We start from the raw sequence: 14125 nt of genomic DNA on the forward strand, positions 1-14125 counted from the left end.
GCAGTTGGACTGAGGAGGGCAAAGCTGCACAGCCCTCCACATCCTGGAACACCACAGCATGAGATGCTTGGAGGAGGACTAGGCACTAAGACTCAGGCTCTGTAGGTCAGTTCCAGGGGAGAGGACTAGGGTTGGCTGTGTGGAGACAGCTTGAGGGGCTAGGGATCAATGTGGCAAGGGCTGGGGAGTGGAGCACCACAGTTGAGGGAACCGAAGGAGGTCTGGGCCTGCAGGAAAAGCAAGGCGCCATTGCTAGGGAGGGCAAGAGGAGGAGGAGTGGACTGCCAGAGGAATATCTTTCCCTGCACATATGTGGACTCTTGGAGGTCAAGGCTACCAACAGCGAGGTGCCCCTTGCCCAGGCTATGGGCGACAGGCCCCTGTTGCATGGGCAAAGGGTGGCAGTGCCTCCTGCACAAGATAGGTGGGATGGGGTGCCTCTTGCATGGTCTACAGATGGCAGGGGCAAACTTAGTCATATCAGACTCCAGAGGTGGGCAGAGTCCACCACTCCTAGGGGTCTATGAACAGGCAGTACCTATGGCCCCAGTAACCTAGAGGTCAGCAAACACAGAAGGGTGCTGCAACCAAGCACCACCCATTGTAGCTCTCACTCCTCTAGGAATGCACAGGCCCTGCTGCTGCCACTGCCAAATGCTCTGGGTACCACGTACACCTGCCTGAGGGTCGCTGCCAATTCTCAGGGTCCTGAACCTAGGAAGCAGTCTGCACCACCTTCCCATGGGTCTTTGCCACTGTCAAGGGACCAGCAAACCAGGTACTAGCTACCAGCCCTAACCATTGCCTCCTTCTCCCTGGACACATGCATAGCATCCTACCTAGGGGATAACAGCTTGCACATATTGAGGAAAAAGACAGCAAGAATCCAAACCAAAAGCCATCCCACCAAAAACAACTAGTAAAGCCTCACAAAATATCCAGGGGCACTCTCACATATAAATAGCCCTCTAAGACTACAGTATTTGTTTTCCCTAAACTCACAGAATAAGAAAAATATAAGCAAAAGGAAGAAGCCCAGGAACCTTTCACAGTTAAAAGAACAGGAGAATTCACCCAAAGAAGCAAACAGGGAAACAGACCTCTGCAGTTAAAAGACACTGAGTTCAAAAAGTAGATAATGAAAATACTGAAAAAATTAAGAGTGAATATGAAGGAATTAAGAGCAGGTATGAATATCAACACATATTACACTAGAAAGAAGCTAGAAAATATAAGGAACTAAGAAAAATTAGTAAATTCATTTGCAGAGATGCAAGCTGAGTTAAAGGCACTGAAGAGCAGAATGAATAATGCAGAGGAACAAATTAGTGACTTGGAAGACAGAATAATGGAAAGCATTCAATCAGGACAGCAGACGGAAAATCAAATGAAAAAACATGAAAGCAATATGAGAGATTGATGGGATAATACAAAGTGGGCCCACCTATGCATAATAGGGATCCCAGAAGGAGAAGAAAAGAAAAGGAGATTGAAAATATATTTGAAGAAATTATTGCTGAAAACTTTCCAAATCTAAAGGAAACAGCTATCAAGATACAGGAAGCACAGAGGGCCCCAAACAAGTTGAACCCAAACAGGCCAACACCAAGACATTTTATAATAAGAATGGGAAAAGTTAAAGAGAGGATTCTAAAGGTGGCAAGACAAAGACTTAATTATAAGGGAACCCCCATAAAGCTATCAGCTGACTTCTCGACAGAAACACTGCAGACTAGAAATGAGTGGCAAGATGTATTCAAAGCTCTAAAATATGCAGCCTGTAACACTGAACCCAGAAAGAATATCATTTAAAAGAGAAGGATAAATAAAGAATTTCACCAACAAACAACAACTGAAAGAGTACAGCAATACCAAACCTATTCTAAAAGAAATAGTGAAAGGGCTTCTCTAAATAAAAAAGAAGTAAGAAGAAAGAGGATAGAGGAAATTGCACTTGGAAAATATTCAAATAAGCCAGTATACAGTTCAAAAAGAAAAACAAAAAAGATTGTAAAAGAAACAATAAACAAAAGAATAAACATGATGTTAAATAAGACATCAAAGTCATAAAATATGGGGAAGGAAAGTTAAGAAAATCTAGAGTCTCTTTTTTTTAGAATGTGTTTGAGCCTCTATGACTAATCAGGCTAAAGCTAGCAGATACAGGAAGAGATTAATACACTTGAAAAACAGGGCAACCACAAATCAAAACCAAACAGTACATTCACAAAAACTAAAAAGAATACATAAGCATAATATAAAAGGAAATCATACATCCAAAAAAAATGAACAAAAGAGAAACAGAATCAACTGGAAAACAAAGATTAAAATGGCAATAAATACATATTTATCAATAATTACCTTAAATGTCAATGGACTGAATGAGCCAATCAAAAGACATAGAGTGGCAGACTGGATAAAAAAACAGGAGCTATAATCTGCTGCCTACAAGAGACTCACCTTAGGACAAAGGACATATATAAACTCAAAGTGAGGGGATAGAAAAACATATTTCATGAGAATGAAAAAGACAGGTAAGCAGGATGTGCAATACTTACATAAGACAAAACAGACTTTAAAATGAAGGCCATAAAGAAAGATAAAGAAGGACAATATTTAATGATAAAAGGATCAATCAAGAAGAGGATGTTACACTCATCAATATATATGCCCCCAATACAGAAGCACCCAAATAAGTACAACAAATACTAACAGATGTAAAAGGAGAAATTGATGGGAATCAATAATAGTAGCAAAGTTTAACACCCCACTCACATCAACAGACAGATCCTCTAGACAGAAAATCAATAAGGTAACAGAGGTCCTAAATGACACAATAGGAAAGTTAAACTTAATTGATAATTTCAGGACATTACATCCAAAAAATCAACATATGCATTTTTTTTTTTAAGTTCACATGCAACATTCTCAAGGACTGACCACATACTGGGGCACAACACTAAACGTGACAAATTTCAAGTATCCTCTCTGACCACAACGGCATGAAACTAGTAATCAAACATAGAAAAAGAGCATGAGACTAAACAACATGCTACTAAAAAACCAAAGGGTCAACAAGAAAATCAAAAGTGAAATTAAAAAATACCTCAAGACAGGAGTTCCCGTTGTGGCGCAGTGGTTAACGAATCCAACTAGGAACCATGAGGTTGCGGGTTCGGTCCCTGCCCTTGCTCAGTGGCGTTGCCGTGAGCTGTGGTATAGGTTGCAGACGCGGCTCGGATCCCGAGTTGCTGTGGCTCTGGCATAGGCCAGTGGCTACAGCTCCGATTCAACCCCTAGCCTGGGAACCTCCACATGCCAAGGGAGCGGCCCAAGAAATAGCAACAACAACAACAACAACAAAAAGACAAAAAAAAAAAAAAACCTCAAGACAAATGATAAAGAAAACACAAAATCTATGGGATGCCACAAAAGCAGTGCTTAGAGGCAAGTTCACAGTGATATAGACAGGCCTTCCTCAAAAAAGAAGAAAAACCTCAAAACAACAACTTAATCCACCACCTAAATGAATTAGAAAAAGAGGAACAAACAAAACCTAAAGTCAGCAGAAGGAAAGAAATTATAAAGATCAGAGAGGAAATCAAAAAATAGAGATTCAAAAAACAAGAGAAAAATCAATAAAACCAAGAGCTGGTTCTTTGAAAGGGTAAACAAAACTGACAAACCTCTGGCCAGACTCACCAAGAGTAGAAGAAGAACTCAAATAAATAAAATAAGAAATGAAAAAGGAAAAATCTCAACAGATACTGCAGAAATACAAAAAAAAAAAAAACCATAATAGAATACTACGAGCAATTATATGCCAACGAATTTGACAACCTAAAAGAAATGGACAACTTTCTAGAGACATACAGCCCACCAAAACTGAATCAAGAAGAAATAGATCAATTGAACAGATTGATCACTAGAAATGAAATAGAATATGTAATAAAAACACTCCCCACAAACAGAAGTCCAGGACCAGATGGCTTCACAGGAGAATTCTACCAAACATACAGAGAAGAACTTACACCCACCCTTCTTAAACTTTTCCAAAAGGCTGAAGTAGGAACATTCCCAAACACATTCTATGAAGCCACCATCATCCTAATACCAAAACGAGATAAAGATACTACCAAAAAAGAAAATTAGGCCAGTATCTTTGATGAATATAGAGGAAAAAATTCTCAAGAAAATTTTAGCCAACCAAATCCAGTAACAGATAAAAAGAGATTATACACCATGACCAAGTGGGATTCATCCCAAGTTCACGAGGATGGTTCAACATACACAAAATCAAACATCATATGCGCATTAACAAAAGAAAAGTCAAAAACCACATGATCATGCAACAGATGCAGAAAAAGAACTTTACAAACTCCAACATCCATTCATGATAAAAACTCTTACCAAAGTGGGTATAGAGGGAACATACCTTAATATAATAAAAGCCATTTATGACAAATACACAGCCAATATAATACTCAATGGAGACAAGCTGAAAGACTTCCCACTAAAATCTGGAATAAGACAAGGATGCCCACTCTCACCACTTTTAGTAAACATAGTATTGGAAGTCCTAGCCACAACAATCAGACAAACAAATGAAATAAAAAGTATCCAGACTGGAAGAGAAGAGGTAAAATTGTCACTCTATGCAGATGACATGATACTATTGATATACAAAAATCCTAAGAACTCCACATAAAAACTACTTGAACTGATCAACAAATACAGCAAAGTAGCAGAATACAAGATTACCATTCAGAAATCAGTTGCATTTCTGTACACTAACAATATTAGAAAAGGAATACAAAAATACCTTTTAAAATTGCACCCCCAAAAATTAAATACCTAGGAGTAACCCTGACCAAGAAGGTGAAACATATATGCTGAGAACTGTAACACATTAATCAAGGAAATTAAAGAGGATTCAAAGAAATTGAAAGATATTCCATGCTCCTGGATTGGAAGAATTAGTATTGTTAAAATGGCCATACTACCCAAAGCAATATACAGATTCAATGCAATCCTTATCAAATGACCCATGAAATTTTTCACAGAGTTAGAACTATCCAAAAATTTACATGGAACCATAAAAGACCCAGAATTACCAAAGCAATGCTGAGGAACAAAAACCAAGCAGGAGGCCTAACTCTCCCAGACTTCAGGCAATCTTACAAAGCTACAGTAAGCAAGACAGTGTGGTACTGGTGGAAAAAAACAAAAAACAAAGCAGACATAAAGATCAATAGAACAGAATAGAGAAACCAATAAATAAACTCAGATACCTACAGTCAATTAATCTTCAACAAAGGAAGCAAGAATATAAAATGGGAAAAAGATAGTCTCTTTATCAAGTGACGTTGGGAAAAGTGAACAGCTGAACGTAAGTCAATGAAACTAGAACACATCCTCACACCATGCACACAAATTAACTCAAAATAGCTTTAAAACTTAAACACAAGACAAGACACCATCAAACTCCTAGAAGAGAACATGAAGGCAAAACATTCTCTGACATCAACCATACAAATGTTTTCTTAGGTCAGTCTCCCAAAGCAATAGAAATAAAAACAAAAATAAACCAGTGGGACCTAGTTAAACTTAGAAGCTTTTGCACAGCAAAAGAAACCATAAATAAAACCAAAAAGAAAGCCTATGGAATGGGAGAAATCAGTTGCGAACAATGCAACCAACAAAGGCAACCAAAATATACAAACAACTCATATAAGTGAACAGCAAAAAGAAAACTAAACAACCCAATTGAAAAATGGGCAAAAGAACTAAACAGACAATTCTCCAAAGACATACAGATAGCCAACAGGCACATGAAAAAATGTTCAACATGACTAATTATTAGAGAAATGCAAATCAAAACTACAATGAGGTACCACTTCACATCAGTCAGAATGTCCATCATTAGTAAGTCTACAAATAACAAATGCTGAAAAGAGTGTGGAGAAAAGTGTACCCTCCTACTGTTGGTAGGAATGCACATTGGTACAACCACTATTGAGAACAGTACGGAGGAACCTCAGAAAACTAAATATAGAACTATCATATGACCCAGAAATCCCACTCCTGGGCATATATCCAGACAAAACTTTCATTGAAAAAGATATGTGTGGGAATTCCCAACTTGGCTCAGCAGTAGCAAACCCAACTAACATCCATGAGGAGGTGGGTTTGATCCCTGGCCTTGCTCAGTGGGTTAAGGATCTGGCATTGCTATGAGCTACGGTGTAGGCCAGCAATTCCAGCTCCAATTTGACCCCTAGCCTAGGAACTTCCATATGTCCTGGGTGTGGCCCTAAGAAGACAAAAAGCAGCAGTTCCCTTTGTGGCTCAGTGGTAATGAATCTGACTGGCATCCAATGAGGAGGCAAGTTCCATCACCAGCCTTACTCAGTGGATTAAGGATCTTGCATTGCTGTGAACTGTGGTGTAGTTCGCAGATGTGGCTCAGATCCTGTGCTGCTGTGGCTCTGTGTAGGCCAGCAGCTACAGCTCCGTTTCAACCCCTAGCCTGGGAACCTCCATGTGCTGCAGGTATGGCCCTAAAAAGCAAAAAAAAGAGAAAAAGATACATGTACCCTTATGTTCAACGCAGAACTATTCACAATAGCCAAGACATGGAAACAACCTAAATGTCCATCAACAGATGAATGGATTAACAAGATGTGGTACATATACACAATGGAATACTACTCAGCCATAAAAAGAACAAAATAATGCCATTTGCAGCAACATGATGGAACTAGAGACTCTCATACTAAGTGAAGTTAGAAAGAGAAAAAATACCATATGTTTTATCTCTTATATCCGGAATCTAATATATGGAGCAAATGAACCTATCTACAGAAAAGAAACAAACTCATGGATATGGAGAACAAACTTGTGGTTGCCAAGAGCAGGGAGAGAGAGTGGGATGGATGGGGAGTTTGGGGTTAGTAGATGCAAACTATTGCATCTGGAGTATGTAAGCAATGAGATCCTAATGTATAGTACAGGGAACTATATCTAATCACTTGTGATGGAACATGATGGAGGATAATGTGAGAAAAAGTATGTGCATATAACTGGGTCACTTTGCTGTACAGCAGAAATTGACAGAACATTGTAAATCAACTATGATAAAAAATTTTTTAAAAGGAATCATGTTATTTCACTCAATAACACATAATAGACAGGAATCACAAATTATCAGAAAATGGCTTACCCTTGCTATGGTGTCATACAATAATGAAAGCTCATTTTGTTAACAAGTCCTTTAAAAACATCAAATTTGAAGTCAAGATTTACAAAAATGTTAAGGTCAAAGTGATGACTTTGCATCCTGAGAATTCCTGTCCTATTCATTCCCTAATGCATTTTTATTTAATAATTTTTTTTTGTCTTTTTTTTGCTATTTCTTGGGCCGCTCCCGCAGCATGTGGAGGTTCCCAGGCTAGGGGTCGAATTGGAGCTGTAGCCACCGGCCTACGCCAGAGCCACAGCAACGCGGAATCCAAGCCGCATCTGCAACCTACACCACAGCTCACGGCAACGCCGGATCGTTAACCCACTGAGCAAGGGCAGGGATCGAACCCGCAACCTCATGGTTCCTAGTTGGATTAGTTAACCACTGCGCCACAACGGGAACTCCCTAATAATATTTTAAAATAAAGTAATTTATAAAAGCCATTACTCATTTGCCTAATTTAACTCCATGTATACAGTTATGAATGCTTATTTTTATGAAAATTCTCAAGAAATTGGAAAAAGATTTAAAATTTTTTAAAGTCTAAACCATAATCTGTTTACTGTTTAGAGGATAAAAATTTATTTCATCTTCTCACCTTGCTTCCACCCTCCTATCCTCGAAATCTAGATTAATTATGCTGAAATAGCGTCATACACTAGAAGGAACCCAGGGCTGTGAATTTTAAACTTTAAAGGTCTTTAAATAAAGTTTTCTTCTTTCTTCCAAGGATGTTAAGAAAACAAAACAAGTGAATATTTGGCCAAAGTATGCCCCTGCACTAGAGTGAAACCATCGTCAACAGTTTCTTACTCATTCTTCCAGAACTATTTTATTCATCCATCCTCAAAAAGGTCATTATAAAGAAAAAGAAAAAAAAAACCCTCAAAAAGGGAGTTCCTGTCATGGCTCAGCGGTAACAAACCCAAATGGGATCCTTGAGGAGGCAGGTTTGATCCTTGGTCTCGCTCAGTGGGTTAAGAATCTGGAATTGCCATAAGCTGTGGTGTATATCACAGAGGCAGCTCGGATCCAGCATTGCTGCTGGCTGTGGGTGTGGTGTAAGCCCGCAGCTGCAGCTCCGATTTGACCCCTAGCCTAGGAACTTCCATATGCCATAGGTGCAGCTATAAAAAGACAACAAGAAAAAAGAAAAAGAAAAAATCCTTTAAAAAAGAATAAACTATACTTTCTGTACCTTCCTTTCAAAAACTCATCTCCCCTAGAGTCCTTTGTTTACAGTTTTATGCTTCGCAAAAATACTGCAATTATATACCTGTAAAGATATAAAAAAAAAAAAGCAGAACACTTAAGTATGACTGATGGGAATGTATAATCGCTGTGGAAAACAGTATAGTGGTTCTTCAAACATTTAAACATAGGATGATCAGGAATTTCACATTTTGGTAAATACCCAAAAGTATTAAAAGCAAGGATTCAAACAGATTGAACACTCATGTTCAGAGCAGCATTATCCATAACAGCCAAATGGTGGAAACCAAGTATCTATTGACAGGTGAATAAACACAATGTGGGACATAAATACAATGAAATATTATTTTGCCTTAGAAAGAGAAGACATTCTGGTACATGCTACAAAATAGGTGAAACGTGAAGATATTATGCTAAGTGAAATAAGCCAGTCACAGGAGGATGAATATTTTATGATTCTAATTATATGAGGTACTATAACTCAAACTCAAAGAGGCAGAAAGTGGAATGGTCCTTACCAGGGGCTGGATTAGGAGGGAATGAAGAGTTATCATTTAATGGGTATAGAGTTTTAATATGTGAAGATGAAAAAGTTCTGAAAGTGGATGGTGGTGATGGTTGCACAAAAATGTGAATGTACTTAATGCCACTGAACCGTACGCTTAAAAATGGTTAAAATGGCCAACAATACATTACAAGGATCATACACCATGATGAAGTGGGATTTACCCAGGGATGCAAGTATTCATCGATATATGTACATCAATCAATGTGATACACCACATTAACAAATTGAAGAATAAAAAACATATGATCCTCTCAATAGATGCAGAAAAAGCTTTTGACAAAGTTCAACATCCGAATTTGATAAAAATTCTCCATAAAGTGGGCATAGAGGGAACCTACATCAACATAATAAAGGACATATATGACAAATCCACAGCTAACATCATTCTCAATGAAATTTTGAAAGCCTTCCTGCTAAGATCAGAAAGAAGACAAGGATGTCCACTCTCACCACTGTTATTCAACACAGTTTTGGAAGTCCTAGCTATAACGATCAAAGAAGAAAAAGAAATAAAAGGAATCCAAATTGGAAAGTAAGTGGTAAGACTGCATTGTGTGCAGATGACATGATACTATACATAGAAAATCCTAAAGATACTACCAGCAAACTACTAGAGCACATCAATAAATACCGTAAAGTTTCAGGATACAAAATTAATACACAGAAATCTCTTACATTCCTTTACACCACCAACAAAAGACCCAAAAGAGAAATTAAGGAAACAATCCCACTTACCATCTCACCAAAGAGAATAAAATACCTAGGAATAAATCTACCTAAAGAGAGAAAATATTTGTACTCTGAAAACTATAAGAAACTGATGAAGGAAATTGAAGATGCTACAAACAAATGGAAAGATATACCATGTTCTATAAGTTAGAAGAATCAACACTGTCAAAATGACTATTCTATCCAAGATAGTATACAGAACAATGCAATCCCCATCAAATTACCAATGACATTTTTTGCAGAACTAGAACAAAAAAAAGTTTTAACTTGTACGGAAACACAAAAAGACCACAATGGCCAAAGCAATCCTGAGAAGGAAAAATGGAGCTGGAGGAATCAGGCTCCCCAATCTCAGACTTTACTACAAAGTTACAGTCATCAAAATAGTATGGTACTGGCACAAAAAAGACATATAGATCAGTGGGTCAGACAGAAAGCCCAAAAATAAACCCACACACACCTATGATCAATTAATCTTTGACAAAGGAGGCAAGAATATACAACAGAGAAAAGATAATCTCTTTGATAGGTGGTGCTAGGAGAACTAGATGGCTATAATGTAAAAGGAAGAAATTAGAACACTCTCTAACACCATACACAAAAATAAACTCAAAATGGATTAAAGACCTAAACATAAGACCAGATAATATAAAACCCTTAGAGGAAAACATAGGCAGAAAACTCTTTGACATAAATTGCAATATCTTTCTTGACCCACCTCATAGAGTAATGAAAATAAAAACAAATAAATGGGCCCTAATTAAAATTAAAAGCTTTTGCACAGCAAAGGAAACCATAAACAAAATAAAAAGACAACCCACAGATGTGAGAAAATCTCTGCAAATGAAGCAACAGACAAAGGATTAATCTCCAAAATATACAAATATCTCATACATCTTAATACCAAAATAACAAACAACCCAATTAAAAAATGGTCAGAAGATCTAAACAGACATTTTTCCAAAAAGAGAGATGGCCAAGAAGAATATGAAAAGATTCTCAGTATCACTAATTATTAGATAAATGCAAACCAAAACTACTATGAGGTGCCACCTTACTCTAGCCAGAATGGCCACTGTCAAAAAGTCACAAACAATAAAGGCTGGAAAGGGTATGGAGAAACTGGAACACCCTTCCACTATTGGTGGGAATTTAAGCTGTTGCATCTACTATGAAGAACAGTATGGAGGTTCCTTAAAAACTATAGAACTACCATATGATCTAGCAATCTCACTCCTGGGCATCCATCCAGAAAAAAAAAAAACATAATTTGAAATGGTACATGTACTTCAAGGTTTATCATGGCACTATTTATAATAGCCAAGACATGGAAGCAACCTAAAGGTCCTTCAACAGAGCATTGGATAAAGAAGATGTGGTACATATATACAATGGAATATTACTCAGCCATAAAAAATGAAATAATGGCATTTATAGCAACATGGATGGACATGAAATTAAGTAAATCAGAGAAAGTAAATTAAAGTGAAGTAAATCAGAGAAAGACAACATCACATGAGTTCACTAATATGTGGTATCTAACAAAAAATAATACAAAAGAACTTAAAAAACATAAACAGACTCAAAGATTTTGAAGCTAAATTTATGATTACCAAAGTGGAAACATAGGTGGGAGGAGAGGGATAAATCTGCGGGTTGGGATTGTCATATACACACTACTATAAATAAAATAGATAGGTAACAAGGACCTACTGTATAGCACGGTGTAATCTACTCAATACTGTATAATAACCTATATGGGAAAGGAATCTGAAAAGGAATGGATATATGTATAACAGAGTTACTTTGCTATACACCTGAAACTAACACATTTTTAAGACAACTATATTTCAAAAGATTTATTTTAAAAAATGGTTAAAATGGGAGTTCCTGTCGTGGCCGAGGAGTAACAACCCAACTAGGATCCATGAGGATATAAGGTTCGATTCCTGGCCTTGCTCAGTGGGTTAAGGATCTAGCATTGCAGTGAGCTGCACTGCAGTGAGCTCTGGTGTAGGTCACAGATGTAGCCTGGATCTTGTGTTGCTATGGCTGTGGCATAGGCCTGCAGCTGCAGCTCCAGTTTGACCCCTGGCCTGGTAACTTCCATATACCACAGCTGTGGCTCAAAAAAAAAAAAAAAAGGTTAAAATGGTAAATTTTGTTGTTTTATCACAATAAAAAATTAAGCATAATAAATGATCAAAACTAATATATATTTTCATAATAAATGTAAATGTCTAATAATTTTATTAAAAGATGTTCAACCTCAATAGTGATTATATAAATAAAAAATAAGATATTGCAACCTATCAAATTGGCAAAAATATAAAATACTGGTAAGATCCAATGTTGGCAAGAGTTTGGTATATTCCATAGGTGGTGGTATCAACTTTTAAAACATTTCTGGAGGGCAAAAAAGCAAAATATATCACTACTTAAAATTCACAAACTTTGACCTAAGTATATCTCTTTATGCTACAAAAACATTTATACTGATGCAAAAAGATATACATATAATGATCTTCATTATAACAGTTTAATTGTGCAAAAGTACAAACAAAAATCGTTCAATAGAGAAATGGGTAAATAATTATAGTACTGCCTATACTATGGAATACTTAACAGTCAATTAAAAATAATAATGACATAAAGCTATATGAAATGCTGAGAGGAAAAAATGTATAACACTGATAGTAAAATCCATATAAAAAATGCCCATATCAAAACCACAAAAAATACATAACACTCACATACTCATAAATATCACACATTTCTCATGGTCTCCTGCTTAAATTATACAAAATTAAGAAGAATGAGATGTTTCAGTCCCCCTTTTTGTGTATGTGGAAACAGGAGGGACGCGGGGAGGGAGTGGGAAAAGTGAAGCAGAAATGAGAATGAATTTCATCCCATTAATCTATTTCCTACAACTTCTAATCTAGCGATTTAAATTTATTAGGAGCTCAAATGTATCAACATAAAAAAAAAAATCCCACTATGGCAATATTATTAGAGCTGCTTTATCTAACAAACTACGTACATATACTAAATACTAAATTTAAATATCAATGTGCTTTAACATCCGATCCTCCAACTGAGAAAGACAGGACAATCTATACTCCTTTTTGTTTCTTTTAAGATGAATTTTTCTGGAGTTCCCATCATGGCTCAGTGGTTAACAAATCCGACTAGGAACCATGAGGTTGAGGGTTCGATCTCTGGCCTTGCTCAGTGGGTTAACGATCCGGTGTTGCCGTGAGCTGTGGTGTAGGTTGCAGACATGGCTCGGATCCTGCGTTGCTGTGGCTGTGGCATAGGCCAGTGGCTACGGCTCCGATTAGACCCCTAGCCTGGGAACCTCCATATGCCACCGGAGCAGCTCAAGAAACGGCGCAAAAAAAAAGATGAATTTTTCTTCCTTGCTCCAATTAAGACTGAAAGCAAGAGCAAATAGTTAACCAATATTTATTAATCTCACACAAGAAAATCATAGGGAGTTCCCATTATAGCTCAGCAGGTAATGAACTCGAATAGTATTCATGGGGATGTGGGTTTGATCACTGGCCTCACTCAGTAGGTTAAAGATCTGGTGTTGCTGTGTAGTTGTGGTATAGGTCACAGACACAGCCAGGATCTGGTGTGGCTGTGGCTGTGGCTCCGGCCTGCAGCTGTAGCTCTAATTCAACCCCTAGCCTGGGAACTTCCATATGCCACAGGTATGCCCCTAAAAAGGAAAAAAAAAAAAAGGAAAGAAAAGAAAATCAAAGCCATATAACCTACTTTGAATGCTACAATTTAAAAACCTTCTATACATTACTTCAGAAAGAAACACATTGGGAGCCTCTTTAAACAGTATAAAGAATATGTGCATACTATTCACAATAGCCAGGACATGGAAACAACCCAAATGTCCATTGACAGAGAATTGGATTCGGAAGATGTGGTATATATACACAATGGAATACTACTCAGCCATAAAAAAGAATGACATAATGCCATTTGCAGCAACATGGATGGAACTAGAGACTCATCCTGAGTGAAATGAGCCAGAAAGACAAAGACAAATACCATATGATATATCACTTACAACTGGAATCTAATATCCAGCACAAATGAACATCTCCACAGAAAAGAAAATCATGGACTTGGAAAACAGACTTGCGGCTGCCTGATGGGAGAGGGAGGGAGGGAGTGGGAGGGATTGGGAGTTTGGGGTTATCAGACACAATTTAGAATAGACTTACAAGGAGATCCTGCTGAGTAGCATTGAGAACTTTGTCTAGATACTCATGTTGCAACAGAACAAAGGGTGGGGAAAAAAATGTAATGTATACATGTAAGGATAACTTGATCCCCTTGCTGTACAGTGG

General features: G+C 37.4%; 1 protein-coding gene across 2 annotated transcripts in view; it reads right to left on the reverse strand.

Moving 5' to 3' along the window:
- Positions 1–14125, reverse strand: part of RAB3GAP1 (RAB3 GTPase activating protein catalytic subunit 1) — a 132082-nt gene that overhangs the window by 59198 nt on the left and 58759 nt on the right. The gene's annotated exons all lie outside the window — the stretch shown is intronic.

Source organism: Phacochoerus africanus, chromosome 3, assembly GCF_016906955.1.
Source record: "Phacochoerus africanus isolate WHEZ1 chromosome 3, ROS_Pafr_v1, whole genome shotgun sequence".
Classification (NCBI taxonomy): Eukaryota; Metazoa; Chordata; class Mammalia; order Artiodactyla; family Suidae; genus Phacochoerus; species Phacochoerus africanus.